The sequence below is a fragment of the Choloepus didactylus genome, chromosome 10 (genome assembly GCF_015220235.1).
Source record: "Choloepus didactylus isolate mChoDid1 chromosome 10, mChoDid1.pri, whole genome shotgun sequence".
Taxonomy (NCBI): Eukaryota; Metazoa; Chordata; class Mammalia; order Pilosa; family Megalonychidae; genus Choloepus; species Choloepus didactylus.
Genome location: NC_051316.1, coordinates 24,875,213 through 24,887,315, shown reverse-complemented (window position 1 = coordinate 24,887,315; position 12,103 = coordinate 24,875,213).

The following is a 12,103-nucleotide window of genomic DNA, read 5'->3' as shown; positions in this document are numbered from 1 at the left end:
GTGAGGTGCAGGTTTTAGTTACTCCTCCAGGCAGTAGGTAGAAAGCCAGGAACTGTGTGGACTGGACACCGGAGAGCAATTTGACTTTGGGCATACTTCATACAACACTCACGAATGCATGGAACAGCTGAGATCAGCAAAATCTGTAAGTTCTCATGGCCAGGGGACCCACATCCCACCCTGCCAGGCTCAGTCCCATGGGAGGAGGGGTTGTCAGCGCTGAGAATGAGGAGGGAGAACTGCAGTGGCGGCTCTTATCAGAAACTCATTCTACTGATCCAAACTCCAATCATAGATAGACTGAGACCAGACACCGGAGAATCCGGAAGAAGTCAGCCCAGTGGAGAGGAGATAGGGATAGCAAAAACAGCAAAAAAAACCAAAACAAAACAAAACAAAAAAACCCCAAAAATAGAAACAGAGACTTTTTGGAGTTCTGGTGAACATAGAATGGAGAAAGGCAGGGCTCAAACAGAGTCAGGCTCATATGCAAATCCAGAAGGCGAGTTTCATTGTCTGAAGAGCTGGTTTCTCTGCTTTCTTGATTGTTCGTTAATGGCCCTAATCTCCTTGTCTCTTAGCATTTCAATAGCCCATTAGATCTGCAAGGAGGGCCCTTCTTTTTTTTTTTTTTTTTTGTCTTTTTCCTAAGAAGCCCATTACAGAAAGCCTCAAAGGCTTGCAATTTGGGCCCAGACAAGAGCAGAGCTAAGAGAGCTCTGAGACACAAGGCAATAAGTCCAGTGGCTGAGAAAATTCACTAAACACCACAACTTCCCAAGAAAAGGGGGTCATCCCCTTACAGCCAGCTTTCTGGTGGGCAGGGAATGCTCCTGCCCGGTGCCAGCATCACAGCCCAGAGCTGCCCCAAATAACCCAGTGTGATGGGAAGTGCTTCCAACAACACACACTCACACACACCATAATATCGGGCATGGACAGTAGCCTTTCCTGAACACTCAGCTAACTGTCCCAGAGCTGGGAAGGCAGAGGTATGTGAAAAGGGGGAAATTAACACACCCCATTCAGCCATCCTTTCAGCAGACTGGGAATGTCCCTACACAGCCCTGCAGCCCAGAACCTCCCTTGGGGGATGGTGCTCACCTGTGATGTAGCACAGTCATCCCTCAGCAGAGGCCCTAGGAGTGCACGGCTTGGAAGAAGGACCCACTCACAAGTCCCAGGGACCATACACCAATACCAAGGACTTGTGGGTCAGCGGCAGAGACAAACTGTGGCAAGACTGAACTGAAGGATTAGGCTATTGAAACAGCTTTAAATCTCCAGGAACCCCTGGAAGATTTGATTATTAAAGCCACATCCCCTCCCTAACCACTCAGAAACATGCCCTATATGCAGGGCTGGCAACACCAACTACACACGCAAGCTTGGTGCACCAATTGGAACCCACAAGACTCACACCCCTACTCACCACAAAGACAAAGTGGGGGAGAACTGGCTTGAGGGGAATAGGTGGCTCGTGTATGCCACCTGCTGGTTAGTTAGAGAAAGTGTCCTCCAAAAGCTGCAGATCTGACAAATTAGAGATAAGGGTTTGAATTGGTCTACATACCCTAAAAGAACCTCATCAAGTTAAGCAAATGCCAAGAGACCAAGAACAACAGAAAATTTTAAAGCATATGAAAAAACCAGACGATATGGATAACCTAAGCCCAAATCAAAAGATCAGACGAGACACAGTACTTGGAGCAACTAATCAAATAACTAAAGACAAACAATGAGAGCATGGCACAGGATATAAAGGATATGAAGAAGACCCTAGAAGAGCATAAAGAAGAAATTGCAGGAGTAAATAAAAAAAATAGATGATCTTATGGAAATTAAAGAAACTGTTGAACAAATTAAAAAGATTCTGGATACTCATAGTACAAGATTAGAGGAAGCTGAACAGCAAATCAGTGACCTGGAGGAAACAGAATGGAAAAATAAAAGAACAAAAGAAAGAATGGGGGAAAAAATAGAAAAAATCTAAATGTACCTCAGGATATGATAGATAATATAAAACATCCAAATATAAGACTCACTGGTATTCTAGAAGGGGAAGAGAAGGGTAAAGTCTAGAAAGAGTATTCAAAGAAATTGTTGGGGAAAACTTCCCAAATCTTCTAAACACCATAAATACACAAATCATTAATGCCCAGCAAACTCCAAATAGAATAAATCCAAATAAACACACTCCAAGATATATTCTGATCACACTGTCAAATACTGAAGAGAAGGAGCAACTTCTGAAAGCAGCAAGAGAAAATCAATTCACCAGATACAAAGGAAACACCATAAGACTAAGTAGTGACTTCAGCAGCCACCATGGAGGTGAGAAGGCAGTGGCATGACATATTTAAAATTCTGAGAGAGAAAAATTGCCAACCAAGAATTCTTTATCCAGAAAAACTCTCCTTCAAATTTGAGGGAGAGCTTAAATTTTTCACAGACAAACAAATGCTGAGAGAATTTGCTAACAAGAGATCTGCCCTATTTGAGATACTAAAGGGAGCTCTACCAACAGAGAAACAAAGAAAGGAGAGAGAGAGAGATGGAGAAAGGTTCAGTACTAAAGAGATTCAGTATGGGTATGTTAAAGGACATTAAGAGAGAGAGGGAAAAATATATCTGACAAACATAAACCAAAGGATAAGATGGCTGATTCAAGAAATGCCTTCACAGAAATAATGTTGAACGTAAATGGATTAAACTCCCCAATCAAAAGATATAGATTGGCAGAATGGATAAAAGAAATGAACCATCAATATGTTGCATACAAGAGACTCATCTTAGACACAGGGACACAAAGAAATTGAAAGTGAAAGGATGGAAAAATATATTTCATGCAAGCTACAGCCAAAAGAAAGCAGGAGTAGCAATATTAATCTCAGATAAAATAGACTTTAAATGCAAGGATGTTATGAGAGACAAAGAAGGCCAGTACATACTAATAAAAGGAGCAATTCAACAAGAAGAAATAACAATCATAAATGTTTATGCACCCAATCATGGTGCCACAAAATACATGAGACAAACACTGGCAAAACTAAAGGAAGCAATTGATGTTTCCACAATAATGGTGGGAGACTTCAACACATCACTCTCTCCTATAGGTAGATCAACCAGACAGAAGACCAATAAGGAAATTGAAAACCTAAACAATATGATAAATGAATTTGCTTTAACAGACATGTACAGAACATTACATCCCAAATCACCAGGATACACATTCTTCTCTAGTGCTCATGGAACTTTCTCCAGAATAGATCATATGCTGGGACATAAAATAAGACTCAATAAATTTTAAAAAATTGAAATTATTCAAAGCACATTCTCTGACCACAATGGAATACAATTAGAAGTCAACAACCATCATAGGAAATTCACAAATACCTGGAGGTTAAACAACACGCTCCTAAACAATCAGTGGGTTAAAGAAGAAATAGCATGAGAATTTGCTAAATATATAGAGACAAATGAAAATGAGAACACAACATACCAAAAGCTATGGGAGGCAGCAAAAGCAGTACTGAGGGGGAAATTTATAGCACTAAACACATACATTAAAAAGGAAGAAAGAGCCAAAATCAAAGAACTAATGGATCAACTGAAGAAGCTAGAAAACGAACAGCAAACCAATCCTAGACCAAGTGGAAGAAAAGAAGTAACAAGGATTAAAGCAGAAATAAATGACATAGAGAACAAAAAAACAATAGAGAGAATAAATAGCACCAGAAGTTGATTCTTTGAGAAGATCAACAAGATTGATAAGACCCTAGCTAGACTGACAAAATAAAAAAGAGAGAAGACCCATATAAACAAAATAATGAATGAGAAAGGTGACATTACTGTGGATCCTGAAGAAATCAAAAAATTATAAGAGGATACTATGAACAACTGTATGCCAACAAACTGGATAATGTAGAGGAAATGGACAATTTCCTGGAAATGTATGAACAACATAGACTGATCAGAGAAGAAATGGAAGACCTTAATCAACAAATAACAAGCAAAGAGATCCAATTAGTCATCAAAAAGCTTCCCACAAATAAATGTCCAGGGCCAGATGGCTTCACAGAGGAATTCTACCAAATTTCCAAAAAGAACTGACACCAATCTTACTTAAACTCTCTCAAAACATGGAAGAAAATGGAACACTACCTAACTCATTTTATGAAGCTAACATCAATCTAATACCAAAACCAGGCAAAGATGCTACAAAAAAGGAAAAACTACCGGCCAATCTCCCTAATGAATATAGATCCAAAAATCCTCAACAAAATACTTGCAAATAGAATCCAAAGACACATTTAAAAAATCATACACCATGACCAAGTGGAGTTCATTCCAGGTATGCAAGGATGGTTCAACATAAGAAAATCAATGTATTAGAACACATTAACAAATCAAAAGAGAAAAATCAAATGATCATCTCAATAGATGCTGAAAAAGCATTTGGCAAAATCCAACATTCCTTTTTGATAAAAACACTTCAAAAAGTAGGAATTGAAGGAAACTTTCCTGATATGACAAAGAGCATATATGAAAAACCCACAGCCGGCATAGTACTCAATGGTGAGGGACTGAAAGCCTTTCCTCTAAAATCAGGAACAAGACAAGGATGCTTGCCGTCACCACTGTTATTCAACATTGTGCTGGAAGTGCTAGCCAGGGCAATCCAGCAAGACAAAGAAATAAAAGGCATCCAAATTGGAAAGGAAGACATAAAACTGTCATTGCTTGCAGATGATGTGATCTTATATCTGGAAAACCCTGAGAAATCAATGATACAGCTACTAGAGCTAATAAATTTAGCAAAGTAGCGGGATACAAGATTAATGCACATAAGTCAGTAATGTTTCTATATGCTAGAAATGGACAAACCGAAGAGACACTCAAGAAAAAGATACCATTTTCAATAGCAACTAAAAAAATCAAGTATGTAGGAATAAACTTAACCAAAGATGTAAAAGACCTATACAAAGAAAACTACATAACTCTACTAAAAGAAATAGAAGGGGACCTTAAAAGATGGAAAAATATTCCATGTTCATGGATAGGAAGGCTGAATGTCATTATGATGTCAATTCTACCCAAACTCATCTACAGATTCAATGCAATCCCAATCAAAATTCCAACAACTTATTTTGCAGACTTGGAAAAGCTAGTTATCAAATTTATTTGGAAAGGGAAGATGCCTCAAATTGCTAAAGACACTCTTAAAAAGAAAAACGAAGTGGGAGGACTTACACTCCCCAACTCTGAAGCTTATTATAAAGCCACAGTTGTCAAAACAGCATGGTACTGGCACAAAGATAGACATATAGATCAATGAAATCAAATTGAGAATTTGGAGATAGACCCCCAGATCTATGGCCAAGTGATCTCTGATAAGGCCTCCAAAGCCATTGAACTGGGACTTAACAGTCTTTTCAACAAATGCGACTGGGAGAGTTGGATATCCATATCCAAAAGAATGAAAGAGGACCCCCTACCTCACACCCTACACAAAAATTAACTCAAAGTAAATGAAAGATCTCAATATAAAAGACAGTACCATAAAACTCCTAGAAGATAATGTAGGAAAACATCTTCAAGACCTTGTATTAGGTGGCCACTTCCGAGACTTTACACCCAAAGCACAAGCAACAAAAGAAAAAAGAGATTAATGGGAACTCCTGAAGCTTAGAAGTTCCTGTATCTCAAAGGAATTTGTCAAAAAGGTGGAGAGGCAGCCAACTTAAGGGGAAAAAATTTTTGCAAACCATGTATCTGACAAAAGACTGATATCTTGCATATACAAAGAAATCCTACAACTCAATGACGATAGCACAGACAGCCCAATTATAAAATGGGCAAAAGATATGAAAAGATAGTTCTCTGAAGAGGAAATACAAATGGCCAAGAAACATATGAAAAAATGTTCAGCTTCACTAGCTATTAGAGAGATGCAAATTAAGACCACAACGAGATACCATCTCGCACCAGTTAGAATTGCTGCCATTAAACAAATAGGAAACTACAAATGCTGGAGAAGATGTGGAGAAATTGGAACTCTTCTTCATTGTTGGTGGGACTGTATAATGGTGCAGCCACTCTGGAAGTCAGTCTGGCAGTTCCTTAGTGAACTAGATATAGAGTTACCCTTTTATCCAGCGATTGCACTTCTTGGTATATACCCGGAAGATCTGAAAGTGGTGACACAAACAGATATCTGCACGCCAATGTTCATAGCAGCATTATTCACAGTTGCCAAGAGATGGAAGTGACTCAAATGTCCTTCAACAGATGAGTGGATAAATAAAATGTGGTATATACACACGATGGAATAATACGCCACAGTAAGAAGGAATGATGTCGTGAAACATATGACAACATGGATGAACCTTGAAGACATAATACTGAGTGAAATAAGCCAGGCACAAAAAGAGAAATATTATGTGCTACCACTAATGTGAACATTGAAAAATGTAAAACAAATGGTTTATAATGTAGAATGTAGGGGAACTAGTGATAGAGAGCAATTAAGGAAGGGGGAGTGATAACCCAATAAGAACAGATAAGCCATCATGGGTAAATTTAATGTTCTGGGAATGCCCAGGAATGACTATGGTCTGTTAATTTCTGATGGGTATAGTAGGAACAAGTTCACAGAAATGTTGCTATATTAGGTAACTTTCTTGGGGTAGAGTAGGAACATGTTGGAAGTAAAGTAGTTATCTTAGGTTAGTTGTCTTTTTCTTACTCCCTTGTTATGGTTTGTTTGAATTTTTTTTATTATATGTCTTCTTAATTTTTTTGTATAGTTGATTAAAAAAAAAGTTAATTAAAAAAAAAAAAACAATGAAAAAAATATGCATAGCCCCCCTGAGGAGCTGGTGGAGAATGCAGGGGTGTTGGGCTTCCCCACCTTGATGGTTGCTGATGTGCTCACAGACATAGGGGACTGTTGGTTTGATGGGCTGAGCCCTCTACCACAGGACTTGCCCTTGGAAAGACTGTTGCTGCAAAGGTGAAGCTAGGCCTCCCTATAATTGTGCCTAAGAGCGTCCTCCTGAATGCCTCTTTGTTGCTCAGATGTGGCCCTCTCTCTCTAGCTAAGCCAACTTGGCAGGTGAAATCACTGCCCTCCCTGCTACATGGGATCTGACACCCAGGGGAGTGAATCTTCCTGGCAATGTGGAATATGGCTCCCGGGGAGGAATCTAGACCCGGCATCGTGGGATGGAGAACATCTTTTTGACCAAAAGGGGGATGTGAAAGGAAATGAAATAAGCTTCAGTGGTAGAGAGTTTCCAAAAGGAGCCAAGAGGTCACTCTGGTGGGCACTCTTACGCACAATACAGACAATGCTTTTTAGGTTCTAATGAATCGGAATAGCTAGCAGTAAATACCTGAAACTCTCAAACTACAACTCAGAACCCTCGAATCTTGAAGACGATTGTATAAAAATGTAGCTTATGAGAGGTGACAATGTGACTGGGAAAGCCATATGGACCACACTTCCCTTTGCCTAGTTTATGGATGGATGAGTAGAAAAATCGGGGGAGGGGGGGAGGCACCCAGTGTTCTTTTTTACTTCAATTGTTCTTTTTCACCTTAATTTTTATTCTTATTATGTTTGTGTATGTGGTAATGAAAATGTAAAAAATTAATTTTGGTGATAAACGCACAACTATATAATGGTACTGTAAACAAGTGAATGTACGCTTCGCTTTGTATGACTGCATGGTATGTGAATATATTTCAATAAAATGAATTTAAAAAAAAGCCACAGAAAATACATAAATGATTGGTGGTGGTTGTGTTTCAATGAAACATTTTAAACAGGTGGTAATCCAAATTTGGTGGTCAGGCCACAGTTTGCTGACCCTTGCCCTAGATAAAGCTATAGTTTAAAATTCATCTTGGATACACTACATACACCATTTTCTCACCCTCTCTCATCTCTATATTCCATGACAATATAGGGTTTCCAGGTTTACATTTTTTTTTTGTTTAAATACAGCAGAAAAATTGCATACTTATCTAAAAATCCAAATTTAACTGGGCATCCTGTATTTTATCTGGCAACTTTATCCCAGTGAAACTCTTCTCCTTATACCTCACCTTAATTCTGGGCTTAATGTCTTTTCCTATATCAAAGTTCTCTTTAGAAAAAAGTCTGAAAGTTATGAAGATTGGATGAGAAAGAATTTAAGAGAAAACTGCATTACTTAACAATTTCCCTTGTTGCATTTTAGAAACCATAATGAGGAAAAGGAACCAAGTCTGTTGTCATGTTAAATATCAGCAAGTCAGACTTTCACAAGAGAGATTTCCTGGAGTCAAAAGTTCACTTTCTAATCCTGAATATACCTACTGTGTTGTCACAAATGCCTACTGTTTCTATGTAACGTTAATCCTGATGGAGTCAGAAATGTTATTCTGTCTGTATCAATGATATTTGAGCAACAAGATGTCATGAAGGAGCCACTATAGAATCCTTCAAATTTTAGTATTTGGTGGTGTTATGATATCGTCTAGAGAATCTGCATGGTACCAGAGAAACTCTTTTGTTGAAAGGTATTCATTACTATTCTCTACTCCTGTAACACCCCAATACTTTCCATTAGTTTTGTATAAAGAATTTGGAGAGGAAGTCTACGTGTCTCCAAGAATTTGGAGAAGAAATATATTCACTTGCTTGATTAGTAAATAAACTTTGTTAGAGTCAACATTTCAAAGAATGTGACTATATAAGTTAGTTTGCTGGGTTCACAATATTAAAGAATTATGTAAGTTATTTTAAGGATGCTTTGCCTTTGCATGTGAGTGTAAGTTACTTTCCCAACAGGCTCTGAAAGGCGCAGGACTGTTATCCAAGAAATGTTGGCAAAGGTCTGATGGGCTGTGAGAAGTCAGTTCTCATTTTTCTTCGTCTATGAGAGAAACATTGTGTCTTTCCCCATAAACACTGGGGGAAGGCAAATGGACTCCGGGGACTTCCTGATGCTGAAGATAATGAAAGGCCCATTCAATATCTGTGCTGTTCAGCACCATTAACCTTCCCAGTAATTGCAACACATGAAAGGGGAATATATTTGAGATGCAAAGCTTTGTGTTTTTTTCCTACCAGGTTCAATTACTTAAGGCTCCAAATAAAGGAAGGACTTTAGTTTCCCACTTCAAGTCACCACTTTTAAATCACTCATAAAAATACATATATCAACCACAGCAATCACTTAAAAAAAAAAAAAAGCTCTGATGTTATAATAATTTCTTTCTTTTGATTTGGGTCAGTGGATAAAAAGCATACCCAACGCTACAGGGTGTGCTTTTGTTATTTAATTAATGTAAAACACACCGTCGTGCAGAAAATGCTACAGCAACAAAAAAGGAGTTCTTAACAGCCTAGCATACTAGATCCATTTAGGATTTGAAAAGGTTTTAGACTGGTGGGAAAAATAATATTCCATTTTCCTTATCTGAAACCAGTCTCTGAAAATGAGAATTCAGAGCCAAAATTTTAATGTAGAGCAAGTCGCAGAATATAATCACATTAAAGTTACATTAAAAATAAAATGAAAATGATCATGTGTATGTGTATGTAAACAAGGCAGTTATCATCAATTTATGACAGCAATAGAACAATGGAGTTGTGTGTGTATGTGTTTGTGTGTGTGTTTAGGGGGTAGTTATTAACATTTCCTTATACCAATTTATACAAGTGTGTATTTCCATTAAAAGATGAGAACACATAGAAAAGCATTTTAAAAAAATAGTTATCTTTGCAAAAGCTAAAAGTTCTTATAATAAAAAGCAAGTTATCATGTTCATGTCACACCCCCACAGAATCCTCCTGTGACATTTGTATCAGCATTTGCTCTTACAATTTGATTGTATTTGCTTTAAAATCTGGGTAAATTACGCAAACCCTTTTAAATCTAAAAGATGAAAACATTAAATGCTTCTATTATCTAAATCAAGACTAAACTTACTTAAAGCAAGATATTTCAAAGTTTCAGACACAATTTTAAGTGAAAATGGGAAGAAAGTACAGTTGCAAGATGGGATATCATTAGATCTGTTCTATTCAATATTTTCTATAGCAAATCTCCTGTGCTAGTTGCATAAGCTACTTCAGAGGAATCATCAATTAATGGTCCCCATTCTGCATCCTCTTTGCCAGGTGACTTTTGCAGTTCTTTTCACTAAAGAGGTGGAGTCCATTTACCTGCCCCTTGATTCTCAGGCCAGGTAACTTTCTTTGGCCAATGGGATGTTAGCTAGCAAGATACATGAAGACGCTCAGAACAGACATGTATTTTTCTGCTTCTTTTCTGGCTTCTGTGCCATCATTGTAGAGCACGCCTGGGCTAGCCTGCTGACGGATGAGATGTGCACTGAATCACCCAAGATAGGGCCATCGTAGATGAGGCAGCCATTCCTGAGACATGTGAAGGAACCCAGCTGAGACCCAGAACTGCTGAGTCATGACGGTGGACCTGTAGTCTGTGAGCTAATGACATTACTATATGCCACTGAGGTTTTGTGGCAATAGAAAACTAACTGATACAGTGCCTATAGTTCTTAATTTTCATTTGCCAGTTTAATTTCCATTGTGGAACAGCTGTAGTAAATTAGATGTTAATAGAGTTCATGTATTTCTAGAGCTTCTGTGTTTCTTGTTTATTTTTTTAAGGGCTTGGAGATATAATTCACATATTATAAAATCCAGGTATTTAAAGCATAATATCCCATGGCTTTTCGTATATTCACAGAGTTCAGCATCCATCACCATTGTCAATTTTAGAATATTTCCATTGTTCCAAAAAGAAACCTCACTCCCCTTAACTGTCACCCCCACCCCCACCCCACCCCTCCCCAAGCCCTAGGCAACCACTAATCTACTTTCTTTCTCTATAGATTTGCCATTTATGGACATTTTATATAAATGGAATCACACAACAAAGGTCCTTAGGTCCTTTATGATTTGCTTCTTTCTCGTAGCGTGTTTTCAAGGTTCCTCCACGTTCATTTCTTTTCATTGCCAAATGATATTCCATTGTGTGGCTATGCTACATTTTATTTATTCAGTCACCAGTTGTTGTGTTTCTACTTCTTGACTATTATCAATAATGCTGCTATGGACATTCACATCCACAATTTTGTGTGGATATATGTTTTCATTTCTCTTGGGTATAGATCCAGGAATGGAATTGCTAGGTCATATGGTAACTCTGTGTTTAAACATCTGAGAAACTTACTGACAAATTTTGTTTCAAAGTGGCAGCACTATTTTGCATTCTCATCAGCAGTGTGTAAGGGTTCCAATTTCTTTATATCCTCACCAACATTGTTATTGTATGTCTTTTTTAAAAAAATAGCCATCCTAGTGGGTATCTCATTGTGGTGAATTTCTGTATTCTTAAATTCTGCACAATTTGAAGCATGCATTATTATTGAGGTAAGTTTCAACTATAAATTTAATGAAGATGATAATATCTCTGTAACAGTAATTACAGCAACATAAATTTCATTTATAAATGCCACTTATATTACAGGACTTCAAGCCTTGTAACCAAAAAGAGGGAAAAAAAATGATATAAATATTCAACTACTAAATCAAAAGGAGAAAAAGCTCCTTTTTGCATACTTTCTGTATGAAAGTGTTTGCATACTTTCTGTCTCCTAGAAGAATGTATTTTATGCTTACTAATGGTGGCATAGAAAATATTGTGTATATTCAGTACGATTAATGCCTCCCAGCAGATTTCAAGTTGAGTCTACAGCTAATCTGACTCTCAACCAGATTTGGAAAATATGTTTTGTCTCTGGATGGAATACTCAAGATATTGTTACTTATCTCGTACTGTAATAAGACAAAGACTTCACATTCACCGCATTTCTTTTTACTTGTGTGAAATGGCCACTATCTAAAGATTTTAAATGTATATTTCTTAAAAGAAGTTTCTTAGCTTTTCCCCATTAAACCTTATAATTTCAACAGCCAAACTCATAAAATTTTTAAGTCCCTTTCAATTTCTACTCAAACTGACACAGTATACAGATTAGCATTTTGTTTTTGTACTAAATGCTTCATTTAGTAAATGAGATC